This window comes from Dama dama, chromosome 5 (assembly GCF_033118175.1).
Source record: "Dama dama isolate Ldn47 chromosome 5, ASM3311817v1, whole genome shotgun sequence".
NCBI classification, from domain to species: domain Eukaryota; kingdom Metazoa; phylum Chordata; class Mammalia; order Artiodactyla; family Cervidae; genus Dama; species Dama dama.
In genome coordinates, this window is record NC_083685.1 from 103,741,763 (window position 1) to 103,756,400 (window position 14,638).

The 14,638-nt window shown below is 44.9% G+C and overlaps 1 pseudogene; it reads left to right on the top strand.

The window, feature by feature from the left end:
• The first annotated feature begins 10,738 nt into the window (after window positions 1-10,738).
• LOC133056008 (small integral membrane protein 15-like) lies at window positions 10,739-10,959 on the top strand (annotated as a pseudogene).
• Window positions 10,960-14,638: the final 3,679 nt, after the last annotated feature.

Below are 14,638 nucleotides of genomic sequence, written 5' to 3' on the forward strand. Positions count from 1 at the left end.
CTGGGTCCCCAGGGAAGTCCAACAATTTTTATTTTTCAAAAGACTGCATTTAAAAATTTTATCTTATTAAAAAATTTTTTTAAACTTAAAAACTTTAACTGTGGAGATAAGCCCCCACCCCTCGGAGAATGCCTCACTTGCTTCACCTTAGTTCCAGCCCTGCTGTTCACCAAAATTCTGCTGATGCCCAGAAATAAAAAAGAACTGCTTCCTTATTTTAGAACTAAACTCTATTATGCGGGATGGGGAATACATTAACTCCATGGCTGATTCATGTCAATGTATGACAAAACCCACTGAAATGTTGTGAAGTAATTAGCCTCCAACTAATAAAAATAAATTTAAAAAAAAATAAACTCTATTATGCCAAAACAACAACAACAACAAAAAAACTCCTGCAAAATATAGAAATTTTCAAAATGACAAAACAATCAATGTCCGATTAAATACAAAAAAGGGATAACTGCCATCAGTGACAAAGGTGTATGGGGAAATAGATATTCTCACTCAGGACTGGAAAAGAACATAAACTGGAACTAGCTCTTTGGATTGTAACGTGGCACATGTTTTAAAAATGCTTTTGTCCAAACATCTGCCCTTCTAGAGAACAGGTAGTAAAGAACCAGTTAAGGATGGATGGGAAGATGTACGTGCAGATCATTCTCATCAGAGCTGTGTTGGTGACAGTGAAACCCAAGATCCACAGCTCAGTCTAATTTCCAAGGGAGTGAGCACAGGGGCTGGACTTGGCAAGTGCTTATGTTTATAAGCTCCCTAAATAAAGAGACGTTGTATTGAGACTCCAGGGGTAACTGTTATGGAGGAAGAATGCAGTGATGGGACATTTAATTGTTCACTGCAACGACTTCCCTGGCAACCCAGTGGTTAAACTTTGCTTCTAATGCAGCATGTTGTTCTGCCAAAAGTTTTAACTTTCATCTCAGGTTCAAAGGATTTGTTAACAAAAGTAATCACTTGTTGCAAACAAATGAAAAATGTCAATATTTATTAGAGAATTATCTACCTTACTTTCAATATATTAACATTAAAAGAGAAATAGAAACAGCAGAGGATACATCATCAGACTGGGTTTTAACCAACATCCAGACTTAAACAGCATTGGGAAATCCCGTGTCACAGCAAGTCCGGAGTCTGAACTGGGAAAAGGTCCCAGGCAGTGAGCCCGTTTCGTGGGTGAGACTTCAAAACTTCAGTTCTGAGGTTCCTGCTTAAAATTCCAGGCCACAAACTGATATAGCCATCAATCTGTGAGCAAACTTCAGCTCTGGTTTCATGTTAATGCTGTCTGTTTTATCTTGTGAGCATTGATATTCTCCAGGCCCGGGGGACTGGTTGGATCTCCATGGCTCAGGAGAATTCCAAGACTCACTCCCTATCTTATCCATGATGCTGCCCAGCTGACTGGTAAAAGTCGGTGCAAGTGCAGGCAGGCACGTAGCCAGGGTGGCGTCCAAGCAGATTAGGGATAATTCAGAGGCCTGCTCTGCTTTCTTTGTCTCTGAAGCCTGAACAAGACTTCAATCTTAATTCCCCTAACAGTGGTGCAGGTTCAATCCCTGATCCCACATGCCTTGCAGCCAAAAAAACCGAAACATAAAACAACAGAAGCAATGTTGTAACAAATTCAATAAAGGCTTTTACAATGGTCCAAAAAAAAAAAACAAAACTTAAAAATTGTTTTCATTAGAAATATTAGAAACCAATGTTGGGTAATCTGGAGGCCCAGGCCAAGGACAGGACTCCTCCAAGCTGTGGCCTCCCGATTAATTGAGAAGAAAAGCCACTACATCCCATGATGGGAGAAGGATGTCATGAAAGTTTTAAAAATGCAGATTTGGGGATAATGGAAGAAGTTTTCACATACTGAGGTATGGGAAAGTCATTCAGGTTTATACAGGAGTTAACTTGAATTTGATGCTAACCAGAACAGCCTGTTTATGGCCTATCAAATGTACATTGTACATCTGCTTTGATCATTAACGGGGTCACAGACCAGAAGCAAAGAATGTCCATGTTAAAAATATATATATATATATTAAAAGACTCCCTTCCTGGGACGCCAGTGTTGGTTTCTCCTTCCATGGTAAGACTCCCTTCCCAGGCACCAAGGCCATTCTACTCGCTGTGTATTTGCTCATCTGTTTTTTTGAAACCTTGAAGGAATGTACCCTGGACTTGTTTGATGTCCTTTGTTCTGACAAGATATAAAACTGCGCTGAAAACCATGCTTCTCCGAAGCAGCTCCTCCAAGGCTGTCTCCCAGGCTACAGTTCTGTTTGACTCAAATAAAACTCTTGTCATTCCTGTTATACTCTGGTTATTATTTGTGTTGACAGGGAGTCTTGAATTTCAGGCATTTCTATTTTCATGACGATTTTGTATTATGCCAGTTTTTCCTTCGTTGCTCTTTGCCTCGAAAACCTTGATTAGGAAAAAAAGCCCTCCCTCAAAACAGGAAAATTCAAGAGGATTACAGTTGAAACCAGTCTGTACCTCCCTGCCTGTCCTTCCCTTTTAAAGCTTCTGTGACCCTCTTAGGTTTTGGTTTTGCTGAGGATGTGGTTCGGTATAAACCCAAGTAAGTCTGGCTGGTCTGTCAGGGCTCAAATGTCTTCACTGACCTAATGAGAAGGTTGCCATGCTTGTTTGTGGTCAGGGGAGACTGGGGCAGTGTGGTTGTCCTTTACCTTGGAGATGGAGAGGTGAAAGCAGAAAGTTCTGTCTATGGGTCATCAGCTGTGGGTGCAGCTAGCGAGGACGAGGGTCCTGTCCAGTTATTCCATGTGACAATAAGTGTGACTTTCTCAACTTTGCCCCATGTGACAGTGTTGACTATACTTGTTTCTGGAGATGTTCTTCAGCCTGGAGATTTTTTTTTTTTTTTTTAATTTATTTGGTCTTAGTTGTGGCACTTGGGATCGTCAATCTTCTACTACTAAAAGAATTTTTTTAATTAATTATTTATTTTTGTCTGTGCTGGGTCTTCATTGATGCCTGGACTTTTCTCTAGTTGAAGCAAGTGGGGGCTGCTCTCTAGTTGTGGTGCATGGGCTTCTCATTGTGAGGGTTTCTCTTGTCGTGGAGTACAGGCTCTAGGGTAGGTGGTCTCAGTAGTTATGGATACCAGACCAGGGATTGAACCTGTGTCTCCTGCATTGGCAGGTGGATTCTTTGCCACTGAGCCACAGGGAAGCCCTTCTTTTCCTTTTTAAAAAATATATTTATTTGTTTATTTGGCTGCATTGGTCTTGGTTGTGGAATGTGGGCTCTAGTTCCCCAACCAGGGATCAAACACAGGGCCCCCTGCAATGGGAGGGCAGAGTCTTAGCCACTGGATTACCAGGGAAGTCCCCAGCCTAGAGAGAGCCTTGGCATTTTACTAAATCAAAGACCCTCCTGGCTGTCACTCACCAGATGCAGCTGATGGGAACTGGGTGCTGCACACACAGAGAGGCCTTGATGACAGACAGGGCCCTGAAATTCCATCAACAGCCAAATGGAGACAGTGCCATCCTCTGGGAACTAAAAACACCTGTCTTCCAACATGGAAGAATGATAAAAGGAAGAGCCTGTCCCTATTCATCAAGATTTAAATATGGGTTTAAACTTAGACAAGGAACATTACTGTGGAAGGTTCCCTCTACCAAGGAGGTGGCAAGCGTACCAGTCCTGTCTTTGCCACCTACTATCTGTGTGACACCAGACAAGTCACCCAACTTTTCTTTGCCATGGAGTTCTCAATTCTAAGGGCTTCCCAAGATGGCTTAGTGGTGAAGAACCTGCCTAACAGTGCAGGAAACACAGGAGATGCAGGTTCCATCCCTGGGTCTGGAAGGTTCCCTGGAGGAGGAAATGGCAACCCACTCCCAGTATTCTTCCCCGGGAAATCCCATGGACAGAGGAGCCTGGCAGGCTACATTCCATGGGTTGCAACATGCCTCTATCTAAACTGTGATATAATAAATAAAATAATAATAATAAAAGGATTGTAAGCCAAGTAATGCTTTGAAACCGAGCTCCAAAGAGCACAATATGTTTCTAAAAAGATTTTTTTTAGTTGCAGCAGGGGGATATCTAGTTTCCTGACCTGAGATCGAATCTGTCCATCCCACCCCCTCTGTATTGGGAGCTTGGAGTCAGCGTACAGGACCACCGGGACTTCCCTGTTTCCTGATTCTTAGAGTGTCTACTATGCTTCCACAGACATGTCAGAGTTCATGACTGTGGGGCTGTCAGGACTGCCCAGGGCTGTGGGGTGAGATGTGGTTTAACCTAATGCTGGGCTCTCTCCAGGCACAAGCAGTAAGCAAGCCTGCTGTCAGTGCTTACTCAGAGTCATGTAAGCTGGAAGATGGCTACTGCACAGCCCCTACTCCACCTTACATTCTTGTGTTATTTCTCTCCCTCTCAAAAATGTATTGTTCTTCTCTGATTAGGCATTAATGGAGTCCAACCAAATCACCCTATTTGGGTCCCCAGGACAGCCAGTGTGACCTTGTACTATCTGACGGATATGTAAATCAGGGAATCATCAACACAAAAATGATTCATAAACCTACTCCGAGTCATCTGGAAACTCAGATCTTTGCAATTTTATCACTTTTATGAGGACCTACCACATCCCTGGCACCACAGTACACATTTTACCCTTTGGCTGCATTGGGTCTTTATTGAGGCTGGTAGGTTTCTCTCGTTGTGGAGCATGGGCTTAGCTGCCCTGTGGTATGTGGGATCTTAGTTCTGGGACCAGAGATTCAACCCTCATCCCCTGCGTTTCAAGGGTGAAGTCTTAACCCCTGGACTACCAGGGATGTCCCAGTAGGTATTTTATATGTTACCTAATTTAGTCTTCACAACCAATACACTCCTGAATTCTTCATGGAACTCTGCCTTTTTCTATGGTTGAATGGTCTGTCAGTCCCCATAAACGGCTGCTTTCTCGCTCTCTGTACATCCCATGCCCCACTGGCCCTGCCTCACCTTTATGCTATGCAAAAGATTGCTTCTCGTCTATTTTTTAAAAAATATTTATTTATTTAGCTGCTTCAGGTCTTAGTTGCAGCACAAGGGCTCATCATTTCACACAGGGACCCTAGCTGTGGCTCATGGGCTTAGTTGCTTCATGGCATGTGGGCTCTTAGGTCCCTGACCACAGATCGCACCTGAGTCCCCTGCATTCTTAACAACTGGACCACCAGGGAAGTCCCTGCATCCCCATCTTAATCTTCAAGTTTAATCAGGAATCGCCGGAATGATCAGCCTGTGTGTGTGTGTTAGTTGTTCAGTCGTGTTCGACTCTTTGCAACCCCATGGACTGTAGCTTGCCAGGCTCTGCTGTCCATGGGATTCTCCAGGCAAGAATACTGGAGTGGGTTGCCATTGCCTTTTCCAGTGATCAGCCTGACCCCCAGCTAAAATTTGTTCCAGCCCAAGGACCAGATTGGCTCCAGTATGTTTGGTCATCATCAGGAGACATCAGCCTTCATGACTGCTGCTGAGAGCTGTGTGGGAGTCCCCCTGTTGACCAAGGGGTGCTTGTAACGTCATGCTCCCTACAACTGAGAGCAGCCCCCCTCCAGTGAAGACTGCTGCCATGTCCTACTTGACCTCCCCTGTACTCGGTGGGGAGTTGCTCCAGGACCTTTGCTTCTGACCTGTTAAGGTGACCGTCCAAAAAACACTGATGCCTCTGTCACTGTCTACAGGCTCTTTCTTCCATCTCATTGCTGGGCAGTTACAAGCACCACAGGACTGAAGGATACAGGTCAGCAAGTCTTTCTGCATTTTCCTCCATTCTTTCTCATGTGAAATAACTCCCCTGGAAGAGCCTTGTGCTATTTTTTAACTTTCCCAGAAAGATTTTTCTGCTTTGGGCGTCCATTCATACTGTCACAGTATAAGGACTCTGCCATTTTTGCAGAGATATTTTTGAATGTTTAATCTGTTGTTCAGTCTATCTATAGCTTCTCTATCTGAAGGGAAATGTTCCTAAGAATAAAACAGGAATAACTGTAGGCTCCCAAAACGCTTCGAAAAATTTCAGCCCAGGACTGAGGGCCTCAACCTACTCCAGAAAAAACACCAGTAACCCAATCCCAGGGTTCCTCGGGAAAGAACTGCACTCTCCACACCTTTGGGAGCTGAGAGTTCTAAACTCTATATTTTTAAAATATTTATTTTTCACTGATGACCCAGAGGGACGGGATGGGGAGGGAGGTGGGAGGGGGGTTCAGGATGGGGAAGACATGTAAATCCATGGCTGATCCATGTCAATGTATGGCAAAAACCACTACAATATTGTAAAGTAATTAGCCTCCAACTAATAAATATAAATGAAAAAGAAAAGAGGAAAAGAAAAAAAAAAAATTATTTTTGGCGGCATCTGGTCTCAGTAGTTGCACTCCGGTTTCTCCCCACTGTGGGGCACATGCCCAGGAGCTGCAGCCCACAGGGTTAGCTGCCCCCCAGTACGGGGTATCTAATTACCCGGGGTAGGGGTAGGGGTTAGGGTTAGGGATGGAACACGCACCCGCTGCACTGGAAAGCGGATTTTTAACCACTGAACCACTCAGTTCCTACACTCTTAACTCAGTTTCTTTATAGGTGTTTCCGGAGGTTCAGTGCGCTCCAGGCTCAATGTGTCCCCGGGCTGTAGCGCCTTCCCGCGGGCCATCAGTGTCCTTTTTGTGCCTACGCCGCCAGGCCCACCCGAGCCGAGGGCAACTCTCCTCCCAACCGCGCCCCCGTCCCGCTCCCCGGGAAGGAGGCGGCAGAAGGTGCCGAGGCGCAGGTGGGTGCCGCAGCACTCGCGTGCCAAGCCCAAGCCTGGCTGGCGGTGGGAGGTGGGCGAGGCCGGGCCTCAGCCCGCTGGCGCAAGACCCCCGACCGCTAGGAGGACGCCGGCAGGCAATGAGCTTGGCCTCTAGCGCCCACCGCACCTGCCCGCAGCCAATCCCGCGGCGGCTCCGCGAGCGCCTGAATGGGGCGCGGTGACGTCATGCACCCATGTGACCATCCCGGAAGTCCGCCAACCTTCCCTGCCCCGTCCCGGCTCCATCCCCAGGAGTCTGCGCGTGTCCTCTACGGCGAAGTCTCCAGTTTATTGTTCACTTCGTCGTAGACCGTATCGAGGCCAATTGCCTGACGCCGCAGATGAGCTGGCTTAGGAGGAAAGCTGGGAGGGGAATCTGAGGGCGCAAAAAAATGAGGCGCTGTGCGTCCAAGTCAGGTCTAATCGGCTGCAAGTGTGGATTCTGTGTGTCTGCTCCTGAAGGTGTCTCGTGTTGGCTCCCAGAGGAGAGTGAACACCGTACCCGCCAAGTAATTAAGACTGGATGAGAATTGCAAACGTTGTCCCTGAGGACCCTAACCTTCTCTGCGTTCCCAACGGGAAGTCCATGAAGGGGTCTGTCCGAGTAGTGAGCTGGGACAAATGCTAGTCTGGAGGACGGGCGTACTGCTCACATCCTGAGAGTGTAATCGAATGGCTTTGGAACTGGGCTGCCTGGGTGGAGTCCCACCTGTCACTGGCCCTCGCGTGGGTCTAGGGTGTGTCTTTAACTCCCTCACTCTCACCATCTAGGTATAAAGAGGACCGACAGCGGGAGCCTCACTCAGGGCTACTGTGAGGTTAGCATAGGAACCAATAAAATACTCTGAACATACCTGTGCTCTGTCAGTTTTTTCGTGATTTACTCCAACTCTTTTTTTCTTATTTTTTTTTTTTTGTTGGCCACATTGCGGGGCAGGTGGGATCTTAGTTCCCTGACCAGGAATTGAACCCGTGACCCCTGCAGTGGAAGCACTGTCTTAGTCAGGGAACCACCAGAAAAGTCTCCATTCATAGATTCTTGAATCCGACAGCATTTATTTCATCCAGCACATCAGAAGGAGATTCGAGGAGCTGTACAGAATGAAGGCTTTTACAGGCAAAAGGGTACTAGAAAAAAAGGCAGTTTCTATTAGAGTAGATTGCTTTCGGCAGGGTCACCTTCCTTTGTGGGGAGAGGGGGGGGGGTTCCATCATGCAGATACCTCACTAATTCCAGCTGACTGGTTAAAGGTCACATTCCTGGGACGCGAGTGCAGTTAGGTTAGATAGTAAGTATTCGTTTGCAGGTGACTCCATTTTGGGAACTGTAGTTTTTGTTTTGTTTTGTTTTGTTTTAACAGACCTGACTCCCTTCTCAAGATCTGTGGTGGGATTGGGAATAGAAGTTACAACTCTGAGTGGGAAGTTAGATCCTACATTAGATCCCTAGGGCTGCTGTAATGAAGAACTGCAAACCGGGGGCTTAAAACGCCAGAAGTTTATTCTCTCCCAGTCCTGAAGGCCAGTGGTCTGAAGCCAAGGTGGCAGCAGGGTTAGTTCTCTAGGAGGCTCTGGGGAAGCATATGTTTCATGCCTCTTTCCTGGCTGCTGGGGTTGCTGGCAGTCCTTGGCTTGTAGCCACCTCCGTCTTCATGAAAGTGAAAGTGAAGTCGCTCAGTCGTGTCCAACTCTGCGACCCCATTGACTGTAGCCTACCAGGCTCCTCAGTCCGTGGGATTTTCCAGGCAAGAATACTGGAGTGGAGTGCCATTTCTGTCTTCATGAGACATCCTCAATTCTGTGTCCCTGTCTCCAGTTTCCCCCTCCTTCCTCTTAGGAGGACTTTGGTCAATGGAACTGTGACCTACTCTAAATCCAGGACAATCTCGAGACCCTTAACTGGATTATGTCTGCCAAGACCCTATTATATCCAAATAAGGTCACAACTGAGGTTTATGGTGGACATGCCTTTTTGGGTGACACTATTCAACCCACTGCAGACCCATCTCTTGCTTGCAGGTGGCCGTGGACTTTGGGCATTCCTGGTCTTTAGTTTCCTCACTAGTTAAAGGAGATGGGGTTTTGTCTGGTCTGTGTCACTCACTCAGCCTTTCATTCAAAGTCTTTGTGTTAAGCACCTTTTAGACAACTGGGCTCTATACATCCTGGGCTTCCCTGGTGGCTCAGATGGTAAAAAGTCCGCCTGCAATGCAGGAGATGCGGGTTCAATCCTTGGGTCAGAAAGATCCCCTGGAGAAGGGAATGGTTACCCACTCCAGTATTCTTGCCTGGAGAATTCCACAGACAGAGGAGCTTGGTGGACTACTGTTCATGGGGTCACAAAAAGCCAGCCACAACTGAGTGACTTACATGTTCTATACGTCTTGACACCTCATGTGATCTCTTGGTGATGAACAGAAGACTCAGGGTGATGTCAGCAAGATGGCAAAATAGGAAGGTTCAGCCCTCATCCCCAACAGAGACACCAAATTAACCCTATAAACACCAAAATACCTTTAGGAGAACTTCAGAAACCAGCTAAGAAGTTGCAATGCTGTGCTTAGTTGCTGTGTCTGACTCTTTATGACTCTTTGGACTGGAGCCCACTAAGCTCCTTCATCCACAGGACTCTCCAGGCTAGAACACTGGAGTGGGGGTGCCATTTCCAAGAAGGTGTAGTTCCCCAGGCAAATGCAGAGTCAACACGGAGAAGTGTAAGAAGAGCCTTTCATTTCCTCTGTGACTGCCCACCCCCTGGCTGGCACAGCTCATCCCCTAGGGGGGTGGGGAAGAGAACACAAGATGTGCACCAGCACTCCAGGCTTTCAGAGGGCTACTAGAGGGACTGGTGTCTGTCTCTCTTGACTCCAGGGCTAACGGAACCAACACAGTTTGAAGGTCTGGAGGTTGCCTGTAAGCTAGAAGGAATGAGGGCAGTTTTCAGCAGCACCAGCACCAGGGGGCCCGTGGTGCTGCAGACGGAGGCCAGGGCAGCTTGGTCCAATCAGGAGAAGATGCCTGACTTGGTAGCACCCCCAGGAGGGAGAGAGAAGAGCAGAGCATGAATCCAGCCGGCATTCTGAGGACTGGTATCTATCTCCCAGGCTCTGGGGAGCTCATGGACAGCTGGCATACTTCAGATGCCTAGGGGTTGCTGAGAACAGAGAGCCAGGGAACATGCAGTCCCACAGACGCACACTGGAGGGAGCAAAGGCCTACGTGCTCCTGGAGAAGAACCCGGCCAACCTAACTGGGAAGTCATTCGCGAGAAGTTGCAGCCAGGCCCACAAAAGGTTTCAGAGACCCCAGAGTTCTAGCTGGGCTAATTGGTGAGTGCCTTCCCTTGTAGAAAGCCTGGGAGAGGTGACTTTTCTCAAAGCATAAAATTCAGCAAATAGGTCGGGAGCGGGAGTCTGAACCCACTGTCCCCTGTGAGATGTAGGGGAGGCAGGTGGCTGGTGCTCAGTGGAGGTGGCCACGGCACCGGTGGCCCAGGGTGTGGCTGGGGCGACCCCTGATTCCTGGGGACCGCAGGCTGTTCGCACCCCGCTGGCCCTGCGGGTGAGGAAGGGTGAGCTAGGGGAAAACACAAGGAAGGGAAAGTGTGGGTGGCTGCTGAGTTGTCCTTAGCTTCAGGTGCCATGTGGGTCTGGTTGGAAGAGCAAGCCTGGTGGATCCTTTTCTGAAGGAAGAAGAATAATATTTATTCCTTAAAGTGTGGAGGTTGCTTGCACTTGGGGCCCAAAATTGAGGTGCATAGGAGTATATAGAATTGAAGCCTTCTCTCAGAAGTGTATTGGTAGAGTTAAAGAAGACAGCCAACCAAAGGTCATCTGAAATTGTGACTGGCTGATAATACCTGGACAAAATCAGAGATCACTACTCAAGCATAAGGCTTCCAAGAAGATGTTTGAGTTAAAGGCTTGGGCTGAGTATGCTGTGGAATGCTTTGTAAAGGACCCATATGGCTTCCTTAGTTATTTTGGCTCTGACTCCATCTTTTCTGAGCAAGTGCTGTGCTGTCTTGGAAATTGGCCAAGATGATTGAGGCAAGGGAAAAGGAGGAAAAGAAGAAACAAAAACATCAAGAAAATATTGCAAAAGCTAAACGACTAAAAAAGGATTGAAAGAATGAACAGGCTGTGCATCCAGAGAAAAACTGTTCGGAAAATTATGCACCCTTGAAAGGACCCATTAAGGTTTCCTTTTGGATCTTATGACAGTATTACTAAACGAAGTCTGAGTCTATGGAAGAATCATGTAGTTCTCACCTGTACTGTAGCAACTTTTCGGGTTCGGAATAGAAGTCTGTTGACAGTTGCTGTAAATTGGCATTTATTATGCTACAAATTCTTACAACTCATTTGCCTTTTTGCAGCTTATGTATGAATACTAAAATGAAAACATCCTGTGAAGAAAAGTGGCTTTAGTTTATGAACTCTATTCAAATAATGGCTTAAAATGGGGTCCTATTCTGGACAAGGGAGATTAAGAATGTAAAAATTAAGAAAAAGTTGTTCTGAGCAGAATAGCATGCTTTGGCTTAAAAGATATATGGTGTATTAATTACATCTCTTATCATTATTACTTATTTCTTGGAATAGAATCATTTCTGGTTTCCTCAAAGCAAAATAATATTACTCAGTGAGTACTTCTCTATTTTCTGTATTTTTCTCATTTTAGCTTTTGCTGCTGCTGCTGCTAAGTCGCTTTAGTCGTGTCCGACTCTGTGCGACCCCATAGATGGCAGCCCATCAGGCCCTGCCGTCCCTGGGATTCTCCAGGCAAGAACACTGGAATGGGTTGCCATTTCCTTCTCCAACGCATGAAAGTGAAAAGTGAAAGTGAAGTCGCTCAGTCATGTCCGACTCTTAGTGACCCCACGGACTGCAGCCTACCAGGCTCCTCCGTCCATGGGGTTTTCCAGGCAAGAGTACTGGAGTACAGGCAAGAGTACTCTGTTTTAGCTTTTGAGATACTGGTAATTACCAGATATTCTGCATTTTTAAAAATCTAATTTTATAAAGCATTTTCCTGTTGTCTTGACTATGTAGAATACCACCTACTGGATATAATAATTTTTGTACTTATGAACACTGCCATTTTCTTAGAAATGACTTGAGTAGAGTAACACTATGATTTAAAGCTTAAAAGTAGAAATGCCAAACCTTGTAGTACCTTAGAACCAGTTTATTCTCACTTGTGCTAAGTAGAAATGTGAAGTAGTTAAAATGTCTTATAAGATAACTTGCTGATTATATAGATACTTTTAAAAACTTTTGTTTTTATTCCATTCTTTGTTTTAATTCATGTGATAGTGATGTCCTTTACTTTTTGATCAGACAGGTTCATGGTGAAAATTAAAATTTCAACTTTCTTTTAAGGAACTTTTAAAGAGTTACAGTTATGTTATATGTTGTAAATGGTAATGAAAGTCTTAACATTTGGAAAAATTTTGTTTGCATTGTATTAATTGGGTGGAAAAGGTGTAAATTATGTCAAAATGAGAATGTTATAATTAGAAATAAAGAGGTAAAGGATATTTCCTTCAGTTAAATAGTATAATTGGAACTTTTTACCCTTTAACACGGCTCTTTTAAATGCATGGTTGATAATTTTATTTGTTGTCAATAATTAATAGCTTATTAATGTGTTCCTCACCTCTATTAATGAGTTTTAAATGGCAAAAAACTGTCCAATAGCTTCAATTTAAAAATGAAACTAGATATTAAAATAAATTTGATACTTTTTAAAAAAATTCAGCAAACAATAAGAAGGCACATGAACAAACAAGGAAAGATGCCCCAATCAAAGGAACAAAATTAATATCCAGAAACCAAATCAAAAAAAGAAAAAAGGGAGATCTCTGAATTACTTATCAAATAAGTCAAAATAATTGTGTTAAAGAAGCTTAATGATCTACAGGAGAACACAGACAACTAAACAAAATCAGGAAAATTATGAACAAAATGAGAATATAAAAAAAAACCTATTAAAAAAAGAACTGAACAAATTCTGAACTGCCAATACAATAACTGAACTTAAAAATTCACTAGAGAGGTTCACTAGCCAACTGGATCAAGCAAAAGAAAGAATCAGGACACTCAAAGACAAGTCATTTGAAACCACTGAGTTTGAGGTACAAAAAGAAGAAAGAATGAGGAAAAGTGAAGAAAGCCATAGGAACTTATAGAACACTTTCAAGTTGACAGTATAGACGTTATGAGAGTTTCAGAATGAGGAGACACAGAGAGAAAGAAACAGAAAACTTAGTGGAAGATATAATGGTCAAACTCTGAGGAACAGAAGGAACATCCAAATTTAAGAAGCTCAAAGAACTCCAACTAGGATAAGGGCCTACACTGAGACACATTTTAATCAAACTGTCAAAAGTAAAAGAGAGAATCCTGCAAGCAACAAAAGAAAAGCAGCCTGTCCTATTCAAGGGAGCTCCCATTAGATGATTAGCAGATTTCTCAGCAGAAACATTATAAACCAGAAGGGACCGGACTGCAAAATCTCAATGGCCCTATCCTCAAGTTCACAAATTCTTTCTTCTGCCAGTTCAAATACATTGCCAAGCTCCCTAGTTAATTTTTTCTTTAATTTCAGCTATCGTCCTTTCAATTCCAGAATATCCATTTGATTCGTTTTTTAAAACAATTGCAGTCTCTGTCTTTATCCTCTATTGAATGCGGCACCATCTTCATGTCTTCCTCGACTTACTGAATGTATTTATAATGGCTACTCTGAAGGCTTTGTCTGTGAAAACCAACATCCAGTCTCACTCACTGTCAGTTTCTGTGCCTGCTTCCCCCCGCACCTCCCCCCTTCTGTCCTGGTGAATGGGTCATACTTTCCAGCTTCTTTGCATGTCTTATAATTCTTCTGTTGGACCCTGAACGTTCTGGATAATGACAGCAACTCTGGGTACTGGTCCCCTCCCTGGGGTCTGTTATCACTTCTTTTTTTTTTAGTGACTGATTGGATTATTTCAGTGGAGTCTGTTTGTATCCTTGCAGTTTTGAGCATGGAAGGTCCTCGAGGACACAGCCTTGGACGTTCGGTGCTCACCTTGGAATGACGCTGGTTTTGGCAGGGCTCTCTCTGTCTCTTTCCCTGAGTACATCCAGCTGTTAAACCTCACTAATTACATGCTGTTTCCTCCATTGTCTGCAGCAGTCCCCTGGGGGTATAACTTGCCGGACAACCCAAACCCATCAAGTTCCCATTCCTTTGAAGGAATATCTGTAGGGGTTAGGGTTTGAGATGTGTTCTCACCCCAAGTGGTCTCCTCCCAGCTCTCTCCCTTCCTGGTTTTGGGGCAAACCAACCAGGCTGCAGTTAGCTTGTGTGTCCAGTGATCCCACCAATCTCCTTCCAACTCCCTTTCACCACATCCTCCATCCCCAAGAGCACCCTCGGGCTTGAACATCGCCAATGCGTGCTGAGTTGTGTCGCTGTTTTCCAACTCTTTGCAATCCCATCTAGAGGCTTTAACAATCGTGCAAATTTAACCCAGATGACCATTATATCCACCACTGTGGGCAAGAATCCCTAAGAAGAAGTGGAGTAGCCCTTGTAGTCAACAAGAGTCCGAAATGCAGTACTTGGATACAGTCTCAAAAACAATAGAATGATCTCTTTTCATTTCCAAGGCAAACCATTCAGTATCACATTAATCCAAGTCTATGCCCCAACCAGTAATGCTGAAGAAGCTGAAGTTGAACGGTTGTATGAAGACCTTGTAGAAGGTATGTATGAAGGTCTTGTAGAGACCTTCTAGAACTAACACATCCAAAAGAT